Here is an 11956-nt window from a genome sequence, read left to right on the forward strand (position 1 = left end):
TTGAATTGTTACATTCAATAAAGTTTGAGAAAAAAATAGCCGCTCGGCAGAACTGATATCCGCTTCCGGTTTTTTTAAACCCTACTGCGCATGTGCGAATGAGTTATTCCGACCGAAAGTGTGAGCCATGTGAATGTTTTTTATATTCTGAAAACATTTTTCTGGAACCATGTACACGGTTGGATTCTAATCCGACCATTGATCCGGTCAAGATATTTTTCACATGTAACTGCGGCTTATGGTGTCGACTCGCAGCGTGGCGGGGGCGTGGCATCACGATGGTGTCTCTCCATCGGGATGTCAGTCACCCATCACGATGGACGATGGTATCGTCCATCGGCACAACCCTACTATAAACATCCCTAAATATTCATAACAACAGTTCAATGAAATGTACTGTAAACCATCTTTATGAGGTCTTATGATGCCCTTTGTCAGGTTGCAACTCCATCAATTCTTGGTTTAACTAAACCAACTTTTAGTCTTGCAGTCTTGCGGTCCAATGGTATTTTCCATGCAAAGAGAAGACAAAGTTTCCTTTAGATACGGTTTGCTTGATGGCACTTCAGGCCTTGTGGTGAGTGGTAATGTAATAACAGTATCATAATAGAGAAACGCTACATCTGTCAAACAATGTATATTTTCCCACACTTCCACATTTCTGGATTAAAGCACTTTATTTAAAAAAAAAACTTTTTATAGCATCTAACTAGTAGGGTAAAAGGTGAACTTTTCAATCAAAAAGAAGAAGCATGGTTTAATGAAGCTCAGATGTGAAACACACCTTTAACCTTCCCTGACAGCACAAAGAACAGTGGTTTTTTTTTAAGGTTTCACAGTTTTCACAACCAAACAAATTGACTACACACCAACCTATACCTTCCACAGGCCCCCTAGATGACTTAAAATAGTCAAACAGAGTGGTGAGTGTTACCACACAAACATAAACAGACTCCTTGTATGCACTGTTGCACGATTCGTTGCCACATTCATTTTTTAAGCAAGTAAATGATATGGTTCTATTGGGTTACACATGGAGTTTTAGTCGCCATTCAAAGAGTGTGTGTCTATGAAAAAAGGGATGTTGATGGCTTAGTTCCTATTTGTAATGTTAACTCTTTCCTTGCTAGCCATTGCACACAACACAACTAATTCAAAATAAATACATGTGCAACCTCGTCTTTGAAGATTTGGACGCATTTGGTGCTACAGGCTGCTAAAAATGTTTATGCGTGGTATGTTTTTGTCACACATGACATATTTTACAACCTCGTTACAGGAGAACAAAACAGCACTATAATCCACTGAGACAGTATACAAACAAAACAATTCAAATACTGGATTTTAAAAAACTATGCGTTTTCACCATCGTACCATTTTACCCAAAAAAATCTGTTAAGCTGAGAGAACATTATTACAAACACAAAACTCATTAATGGTTTGTCATCCCCTCCACTCAACCAGTTTGTTCAAATAAGAATAGCTCCCCAAGAGTGACATGAGGAGACTGCATAATTCCCCGCAGAGAAGGGCCTTCAGTCAGAGCTCCTTCTCAATAAAAGCAGCACGAGAATGGAATACTGTCCTTCAGTGTTCGAGAAGCAACCACATACAATCACTTTAAAAAGCACCTTAAAAACTGGCTCTTAACACAGCATACTTGTTTACATTGAATTTCAATATTCCCCCTTTTGCCTGATCTGCAACTATGTCTTTTATATTAATTTTCATGCTTTGTAAACCACCTCATTTTTTTCATTGTTATTTTAAATGATTATCTAATAACTGCATTTTCATTGTATATCATTTTTATTCTCAGTTTAAATTCTGTTTTTAATTGCGGTTTTTAGCATTTTAGGTAGACAGGTAGACGTGTTATCCTGGGACAACAGATGAAATATAGCTGCTAAGCTGATTCTGGCTTATTGCATGTAATGATTTCAATGTGCAATGTCCCTGAGAAATAAATAAATTGATGATTTTTTGAAAGTTAATCGAAGCATGGTGATATTAACACCAGAAGGCAAAAGCAGCTAAGATAAAAGCTCCCAATCAAATATAAAAATGTCTGTGAGTCAGTCAATCTTAGCTATTCATCATCAATCACCATCTCTGTGCTGTAACTCTGTCCAACATTGTAGAACGAATAAAGCATCTTGTTTAAAAAAATGACATGCTTAGCGCCAACATTTCTGCCTAGTTGTTGCTTTTCCAAAGCCATCTCTCAAATAACTGAATCCACAAATCAGGTATAGCAAGTAAGCTTTCAATACTGCCTAAAAGTCCCAACTGTGTAACCTTCTGCTGAGCGTAAACACCCTCCCTAGCAAGGTCTGCTAGTTCTGATTTCATTATGAAAGAGGAGGAAATGACAGCACCTGACTGGGTGATGCCATCTTTAAATGGGAGTCTGCGTCTTACTCCAGGGGTTGTGATTTAGAAAAAAAGCTACAAACTTGGATAAAGACACACATCAAGAAACTTTTATCCACTGTCATTTAGGAACTTTGCCTGGGTCTTTTGATGATGTCTTCTTAAAAATGAAATACGGAAAAATAAACCCAGAGAACAGAGTTGGGGAAACATGTCTGCCTGTGATAAGAACCAGTATTTGCAGACATTTGAGGCACTTGGTGGAAGTCACAGTGCACATTTGCAGAATGTGGGCAGTCTCAACACCTCTCTCTGAAATGGAAGAGTAAGGGCATCTGTTCCCAATCCGTGCTGGGTGAGCGCCACCACTAAGCTTGCCCCAGAAAAACACTATTCACCACAGGGACTAGTGGCCCACTTTTTCAAGGAGTCCAAAAAGCTTTTTTGCCTTGTTAAAGTTTTTCTCTTCATTGTCCCTCCAATCTGTGTGCAGGCTGTCCTGCAGCAGAGGATACCATGACTTCTAACCACAAAGCAGAAGCTCACTGACCATCGGCATGTTTCACATATGTGCTGCTGTACATGCTGAAGGTCTGACTGACCATCATCTCCTCTTATAGCCATTGGCTGGCAAAGAGGTAGAGACATTTAGCCAAATGCTTCCAAGGAATCTTAAGCCTCATATGTGGTGTGGACGATATTAATCAGGCTGAGATGACAATTTAACCGTTGTGGTTGTCTTTCGGTGGCCCTTTAAAAATGCACTGACAATAGGAAGTGGGATGAGATGCAGCTAAATCAGAGAAGGGGACCTATTGATTACTGTAGTATGGCTTCAAGTACCTCACATTTGCATTGGCTTCACTTTGAGGTGAATGAATCCGAAAGAAATGCACAGAAGATAGGAGATCTGTTTAATTCCATCTCGAAAGAGGTGTGTCTGTCTGCCAATAAATAAGAACACATTGGAGCAAAAAAAGTATTTAGTCAGCCACCAATTGTTTAAGTTCTCCCACTTAGAAAGATGAGAGGCCTACAATTTTCATCATAGGTGAACCTCAACTATGAGAGACAAAATGAGAAAGAAAATATCCAGAAAATCCCATTGTCTGACATTTAAAGAATTTATTTGCAAATTATGATGAAAAATATGTATTTGGTCATTATTTGTATTAATGGCATTTGTTTGAACTGGTTGTCTATATAAAAGAGACCTGCCCACAACCTCAATAGTCACACTCCAATCTCCACTAGAGTGGAGTTTAGAGACTAAAACCAAAGAGCTGCCTATGGCATTTCATGAATGCCTTTAATTGAACGAGGGCAAAGACAACTGAGCGACTGAGTATTCAGGAACTGAGTTAGCGAACCTTACAACTGCGCAAGTGCAATTCTAAGAGCGACCCCGCATTTTTCAACTGCACGGTTGCCGTCTTAACTGAGCGGCGATTCTTTACAATCGCTGGGTTTGCGCAGAGTTCAGGGGGTGTCTTTGTAACTTGGGGGCAGTAACTTTTCTTGTTGATCTGATTGGGCGGAATTTGCATGTCAAATCCGGAAAGGCAGCGCGGTGCGACTTTACTTCTTTAGAGCAGGGATGCGGCTCTTTGCCTCTTATCATATTTTCTATATAACGTGCTTTCACGACCATAGAGCGCACTTAAAAGTCTTAAATTTTCTCCAAAATGTATGGAGCGCCCTAAGGTGCGGCCCTAAAGAGTTGTTGTGTGAGTTCAGTTAATAGGACCTAGGAAAGGACAGCATGATAATTGGAAAGGTGGGAAGTGAGGATCTGATAAAAGACACCCCTCACCCCACCCCAATAGCACAAAGGTGCAGGTATAAGCATGATACAGAACAACATCGCTTTGGAAACCCTGAAAATGCCACCTGCAAAGAGACACGCTTATGAAACACAGTTTAAACTGCAAGTTATCAGCTACGCGAAGGAACAAGAGGAATCGAGCAGCTGCCAGAGAATTCATGATTAATGAATCGATGATTCGCAAGTAGGGGAAGCTGGAAAACAAACTCAGACAAGACAAGAAAACGCAGCTGAGTTTCCGCGGAAACAAGGCGAGGTGGTCCGAGTTGGTAGATCGATTCGACTCGGAAGTTCATCTTCCGCTCCTTTTACTGGGACGCAGCGCCGGTTGAGTTATGCCACAATTTGTGAATGGATTGCAGATGCTTGGGCTACATGTCTGCTTGCACTGTTGTTCGAGCTTTTGCAAAAGCCGGTATGATTCATGAGGAGCCGCACAGCAACGAGACAGACACTGACGATGACGAAAGGGAAACTGGCGTGTTTAATAGAAATTTAGCCCAGCTGTTCATTTCAGATACAGAAGATCGGGACTTTGATTGATTTTTGGTTGCTGATTGATGACTGAAAAAATAAAAAAGAAATCACAACCAACCTAGTTTTGCTCCTGCTGCTTTTTTAAGACAAACACTAGCATACATGTTTTACTGGTAGGTTTTAACGTTAAATACAGAAAAAAACACCCATAACTGAAACTGGGCCGTTTAATCCAGTGCTGTTGTATTGTAAGGGGAGGAGTGTGCTATTGGAAAGACTATGGCTTGTGTATGGCTTGGCAGGTCAGTGCGTGGTGTGGCTCTTTGACTATCACAGTTAAAAATTGCGGCTCTTTGTGTCAAACTTGTTCGCCATCCCTGTTTTAGAGCCTTTAATAGCATAAAAACAGCGGATGTAACTTGGATTAAAACGTTAAACACGTTTTTGGCCCATATCAACAACCCAAGACCTAGGTAAGAAAGTGCAGCGGATTTTCTCATGTGAAAATCACTGCATTTGTTACCGTTTTAATCCACGTTACATCCGCTGTTTTTTTTTTTTTTCGATTAAAGCCTCTAAAAAAATTAAAGTCCCACCCGCCGCCTCGCCAGATTTGACATGCAAATTTTGGCCAATCAGATCAACCAGAAAGGTTACCACCCCCCAACTGACAAACACACCCCATGAACACCACCCCCTGAACACTGCGGGCAAACCCAGTGAGCACACAGGAGCAAAGCAAGTTCTCAGGATCGCCGCTCAGTTAAGATTGCAACCGTGCAGTTGTAGAATGCGGGGTCGCCTGCTTAGCATTGCGCTTGTGCCGTTATAAGGTTCGCTCACACAGTTTCTGAATACAATCGCTTGATTATCTTTGCGCTCGTTCAATAAATGGCAGTCATAAAATGCCATAGCTGTCTAAGGACTCCAGAAACCAAATTATTGACCTGCACCAGGCTGGGAAGAATCTGCAACAAGTAAGAATCTTGGTGAGAACAAATCAACTGTGGGAGCAATTATTAGGAAAAGGAAGACATACAAGCCCACTGATTATCTCCCTCCATCTGGGGCTCCCCACAAGATTCACCCTGTGGGGTCAAAATGATCACAAGAACTGTGAGCAGAAATCCCAGAACCACACAGGGGACCTAGTGAATGACCAGCAGAGAGCTGGGACTAAAGTAACCAAGGCTACCATCAGTGACACACTATGTTGCTAAGGACTCAAATCCTGGGCTGGGGGCAGGGCTCCAGACTGCGAGCAATTGGTCGCATTTTGCGACCAAAATTTGAGAGTGTGCGACTGAATTTTACATCCAGTCGCACATGTGCGACCAGTAAATTTCCCTCCCCCACCCTTCGTATTTTTTATACATCAAACGTAGAAGGGGCACATCAATGATCAATGAAATAATCAATGAGACGCAAGCCACACGCACGCAGGCAGACACACACTCGCGCACATACTCATGAAACGCGAGCACGTACACTCTCGCGTGATACCTGTCTGTGAGGCGGCCACTGCGTGTGAGAAGAATAGGGAAAGCCACTGTGAGTGGCTAAAATGCGTGGAGGGGGCGGGGCCTAGAGATAATCGAGCGCGCGTAAAAATCTGTGGGAAGGAAACTGAGACAAATATCACAACCTGATATGTGCGTCTGAGCTATGGGTAAGCGAACTATTGATTCGTTCTTCCGACCTGCGGCTAGTGTACCAGTGCCAGAGTGTACAGCAGGGGTCTCAAACTAGCGGCCGCAGGCTATTTGCGGCCCCCAAGATGATATTTTGCGGTCCCTGCCTTAATACGAAGGTTTAATGTTACTGCAGCCCGCAAGTTTGTATGAATGACACTTTTTCATCGTTGTGCACGGAGCTGACCAACCAATCACAGTGGGGTATATGACTCTTGGGGGCGGGACAATGACAGGGTTTGAAAGCAGGAAACCTGACAGCCCCCTCCCTCCCCGGGCCACATTAAGAAGTTCCTTACTTTCCTTTTGAACGTATTTATTCGCTCGTAATTTTCTACATACATTCAGTCCGTGCTGAACTTTTCTCTGGGCCGCACAGACCCGGAGGAAGGTTTAGGTTTTGGTTACGGTTACGGTTACGGCGGCACATCAAACGGGTTACGGCAGCACACCGCTCCCGCGGGAGTCGGGTCAGCTGAGGAGAATAAATGTCCCACACGTACGTGCGTGACAGCTAACGGGGCTTGACCTTTAAACACGCTCGAGCAAAAACAACATTAGTTTTAGACACACTGAAAATACGTGGGGAAAATGCAACAATAGACGTGTTTGAGATGAACCGGCACCTCGCGTGGATCGTTGGGGACACCAGGCGGGGGGGGGCTGTGAGATGAAAGCGAATCTGCAGCAAGAAGACTGAAGGACAACAGTTGGAGTTGTCCTTAACATTCAATTTAGTTTTAATATTATTCTCCCCCTTAGTATGATCTGTGTTATTATATATTTTATGATTATTTTAATGTTTTGTGATGTATGTAGCCTTTTTTAATGAATTGGTATTTTAAATTATTTTAATTAATCACTCCACTACAAAAACCATCAGGACACATGTCCCATAATGCATTGTTTTGTAGTCTCTAGTTTCCAGCTGTGTCCGGGTAGGTTTGCCCCTTGCTCTCACCCCTTTCTCGCGAAATTTTTGTGATGATTGACAGTTGATGTTGGAGCAAAAACAAAAATATATGTCACACACCAGGTGATCTGCGCAGCATTGAGTTCACCTGGGTGATCTCAAACACGCTTATTGTGCATCTTGGCTGCACCTATTTGGTGTCACAAAGATAAATTTCCATCCGTTTTCTTTACTATTTGTACTGTCATGACAGTGATGGTGCTGTCAGTTTACCTTCTTGTTGCATCTTCAAAAGTGCAGAATAAAATGTGACACTGCATTTGAAACAGCACATTGTAATTTCTGCATCTATTATTAAAGTATTTATTAGTAATACAGTGGAAATTAGTAGATTTGGTTAGAATGTTGATTTATGGTATGCGCCCCTAAATTTTCTGGTTGCGCCCCTAAATTTTTCAGTTAGGGGCCACTGTGCTCCTAGTGAAAAAAGTTAGTCTGGAGCCCTGGCTGGGGGTGTTTTTCAGAAAAAGGGAGCAGGACGACTGATTCGTGAAAAGAAAAGAATGAATGGGGCCATGTATCCTCAGATTTTGAGAGAAAACCTCATTCCATCAGCAAGGGCATTAAAGATGAAACATGGCTGGGTCTTTTAGCATGACAACAAACCCAAACACACTGACCGGGCAACAAAGGAACGATTTCGTAAGAAGCCACTCCTTCTAGACCGCTTCTGGAGTGGCCTCGTGGCCTAGTGGTTTTTCAACCTTTTTTGAGCCACGGCACACTTTAACCTTGACAAAAATCCTGCGGCACATCAGCATCCAAAAATTTAAAAAAAAAGGAGAAACTCATAGTCTGTATTGATCTACAGCCAAACCACAATCTCACATGCATTTTTGTGATAATTGTGGCAGAAAAAGCTGGAAGCTGCAGCTTCTAAAAGATGTAATAAAAGTTGAGTAAAAATATTTAAAACTGTTTGATTTTTGTTCATTGTTGTTTCAAGACGTTAAGAGGAGAGACTCATTGTGCCCCGAGACGCTGTCACTTTAACCCAATGCATCATGGGAGATGTAAACAGCCGCCAACCGCAGACAAACTAGCGTCTCTGAGCTTCATTGTTTTGTTCACTTGTTCCACGGTCTGACACCGGATTCTGTGGAAAGCTACACCGCTAAAGACGAGCTTTAGCTGGTGTTTTTGTTAGAACTGAGAGACATTATGAGCAGAATCAGAACAAAGAAGTGAAGACTCTAACCACTTCTGATTCAAGAATGGTGGAGACAGTTAAAGGGGCGGGACTTTTCAGAAAACAGCTGACGCCACGCCTAAATCGCAGTACCGTCATTCTTATCAAAATGTCTTTAATAGAATCAAATAAACACAAAGAAATATGTATTTTACGATCTTTAATATTCCTAACTTCTCAGTGTTTTATCAGGGCCTTTTTGGATGAAGACAGAGCTGATTTCCTGGAGATGGTAAATGTTTTTAGATCAGTTAATGAGGGCAATTTCCCACGGCACACTTGACCATCTCCAACGGCACACCAGTGTGCCACGGCACACTGATTGAAAAACACTGATCTAGACAGTCTCTAGATCTCAACCTCACATCTGTCAAACTCAAGGCCCGTGGGCCACGTCATTTTATGTGGCCCGCGAGATCATGAAAGTTTTCATTTCTTAAAATAAAAAATAAAAATTGGTGTGTATTTATTCATATCTAGGGGGAATCGGACTTGAAATATCAGATTGGGACACTATACATTAAATTTAAACACTGTCCATATAACCTAACCTGCCAGAACCAATTTACAAAGGATTTATGTTATAGTAACAAGCAAACATATGTTTTCTATGCAACTGTAATTGTCACTATAAAAAGTTTGAATAAATAAATAAATGACTCATTTAACATTAAGGACTAGTTACGTTTATTTCTCATGACATTTAGGCCCCATTTCCACTGCATGGTTCAAGTGACCCAATTCCGATTTTTTCCTCTCATGTGGCACAGATCAGATATGACCGGTGAACGTGTAAGCAGGACAAAAGCGCATGGATTCCGTTTTTCTCAGATCGGATTCAAGCCTCACTCATATGTGGAAAAAAAATCGGTCAGGAATCGGATACGTGCATTTGCGTGTGTCATGTAAGCAGACAAATCGGATATTCCCCAGTAAATGTGAGTTGTATGTCAGTGACATCAACTCAGGAGACCACCAACTGAGATCACATGACTTATTAAGGTGCTTTTGTGCGCTGATGTTGCTGTCAGCGTGTTACCTTTCAGCCTCAGGCTGCAGACCGTAGTCGGAAACCGCTGTTATTTGCGGTCGGGACGCAAACGGTAACTAATCAAGCGGGACACCATTGCTCTGGAACTGGCTAGAAGCCGTTTATTTATTTGCCTGTATTGCGGAGTGTGGGCGTGTATGATGGCGACCGCGCGTGTGTGTGTGTAAGTAGAGGAGATGGGGTGTGAGCGCGGAGCGGGGGAGTGTCGGAGAAATTATAAATAAAGTGTCTCCCCCAAAAGTTTTGGAGTCTTTCTTAACCCACTCTGGAGGCTGAGGGTTCAGAACGGGAAAGTGAACCCCGAAGGAGAATCCACCTTCGGCCCTGGAGAAAATCTCCCGTGCGTTTCTGACCACGGTCGGAAAAGAGAAGTCATCGCGCAGGAAAGGTTCAACACTTGCATCAAACTGTTAGTACGGCACGTCTGCAAACACTTCCTCATTCAAAACTCAGAGAGAGCCGAGTAGCCCCCCTTTTTCCTCTCCCCTCTGGAGCGCCCAAGGCAACGCCTCCTTCATCGCTGAGTTGCCTCCATGACAACCGCAGTCACAAAAGTCCGGAGGAGGTCCGCGGAAGGCGGAAATGCTGCTACGTAGTCCTCAGAACGTCTACGTTTGATAGTTTCAGTATTGTATAGTGTAAATGCAAAAATCGGATACGGGTCACTTTTAAAAGAGGATGTAAGCGGGTCGTCAAAAAAATCGGATATAGTCAGAAAATCGGATATGGGGATCAAGACCTGCAGTGGAAATGCGGCCTTAGTTACATGTATAAGTTATATCTGACCCCTTGAGGACAATCATCTTTGGAGGAAGAAAGTTCTTGTTGCCCAGCAACAGCCACAAAACATCACTGCTCTAGTGCTCTAGAGGAGATCTGTATGGGGGAATGGGCCAAAAATATCAGCAAAAGTTTGTGAAAACCTTGTGAAGACATTTGACTGCTGTGATTTCCAACAAAGGGTATATAACAAAGTATTGAATTGAACTTTTGATATTGACCAAATATTTATTTTCCATGAATACATCCTTTAAAAATCAAACAAGGCGGTTTTCTGGATGTTTTAATCTCATTTTGTCTCTCATAGTTGAGGTATATCAATAACGAAAATTACAGGCCTCTCTCATCTTTTTAATTGGGAAAATATGCACAATTGGTGGCGGGCTAAATACGTTTTTGCCCCAGCGTACAGCATTATCTTTATATGCCAATTTTCCCTCATGACCCTAAAGGTATAAAGAAAAAAAATGCATACCAGATGGAGAGTGGAAGGAATTACTTGAAGCTTAGGCGCAACTCACAGATTTCACTCAAATACTGCGTATAGTTTTTAAATGTAAAAAGTAGCTGTCAGGTCCATCTACTCTTCCATGCTTGATACTACAACCTACGAGCCAATTTGACATACAAACGGAGCAACTAATTATAACTGTATCCACGATTTTAGACTGTTACCCGACTGTATTTTTTTTCTGACAGTGAAACACAAATTACCTGAGAAACTGGGTCGGTCTCTCTGCTGATATTCATCACATTGACTTCTGGCGGGAGCTGCAAACAGAGCCGCCTGTCAAGGCTTTTATCACCAACCTGCCTCGTGCTCCATGTCTACGATGGGATCTAGTCGGTGGAATACAGATGCTACTGAGTGGAAGGGGGTGAAGTCTGCCAGAACGAGTAACGCAGTTTCCGATCAGATACTTCAAAATAAAGGCACTGCCTGTGTAAAACAATCTCAGACTTTTAATATAAATACGCAAATAATAGGTAAAATGCAGAGCTGAGATTCAAATATTACAAACTTAGAACATCTACCGGTATATTAAGTACATTACTTTTTCTGCTCAATGTATTTTGCTTTAAAATAAAGGTAATAGAGATTTAAATATCTGTAAGTTGACATAGTTTAGAAGTATTTCAAGCAAAGTAATTCTTGTTGCAAAATATAATTTTGAAGGGCCTATATTGTGCTTTTCTAAGCCTTTCAGAGTAAACTCTATCCATTTATATCAGGGGTGCTCATTACGTCGATGGCCATCGACCGGGAGCATCATGGCATTTCAAAGGCGCTGCTGGCTCCGTACGAAGCGCGTGCCACGGAAAAAACAGCTTCCCTGATGAGCTCGAATTTATCGGGCGAGAACTGCAGAGCTGATAGCAGGAGGACACACGTGTGGCGGCTTCAATAAACACTCTGGTTGTCCGGAGTGCTCTTCAGCCGGGGACTTGACGCGCTGCGGGGCAGAACGCGACTTTTTGATGACAGAATTTGCACTCCGTGAATTTAAACACGCATGTGCAGTGACGTGTTTCAGAGGATGTCCGATTGGCCGTTCTGCATGTCAATCATGTCCCGTACTTCTCAGTGAGGTTTTGA

The 11956-nt window shown here is 42.3% G+C and overlaps 1 protein-coding gene across 1 annotated transcript in view; it reads right to left on the reverse strand.

Annotated features, from left to right (window-relative positions):
* Positions 1-11127, reverse strand: part of phactr4 (phosphatase and actin regulator 4) — a 126930-nt gene extending 115803 nt beyond the window's left edge. The window contains exon 1 of the mRNA XM_023964259.1: positions 11074-11127. The gene's annotated coding sequence lies outside the window, so the exon portion shown is untranslated. The remainder of the gene's footprint in view (positions 1-11073) is intronic.
* Positions 11128-11956: the final 829 nt, after the last annotated feature.

This window comes from Oryzias latipes, chromosome 16, assembly GCF_002234675.1.
Source record: "Oryzias latipes chromosome 16, ASM223467v1".
NCBI lineage: Eukaryota > Metazoa > Chordata > Actinopteri > Beloniformes > Adrianichthyidae > Oryzias > Oryzias latipes.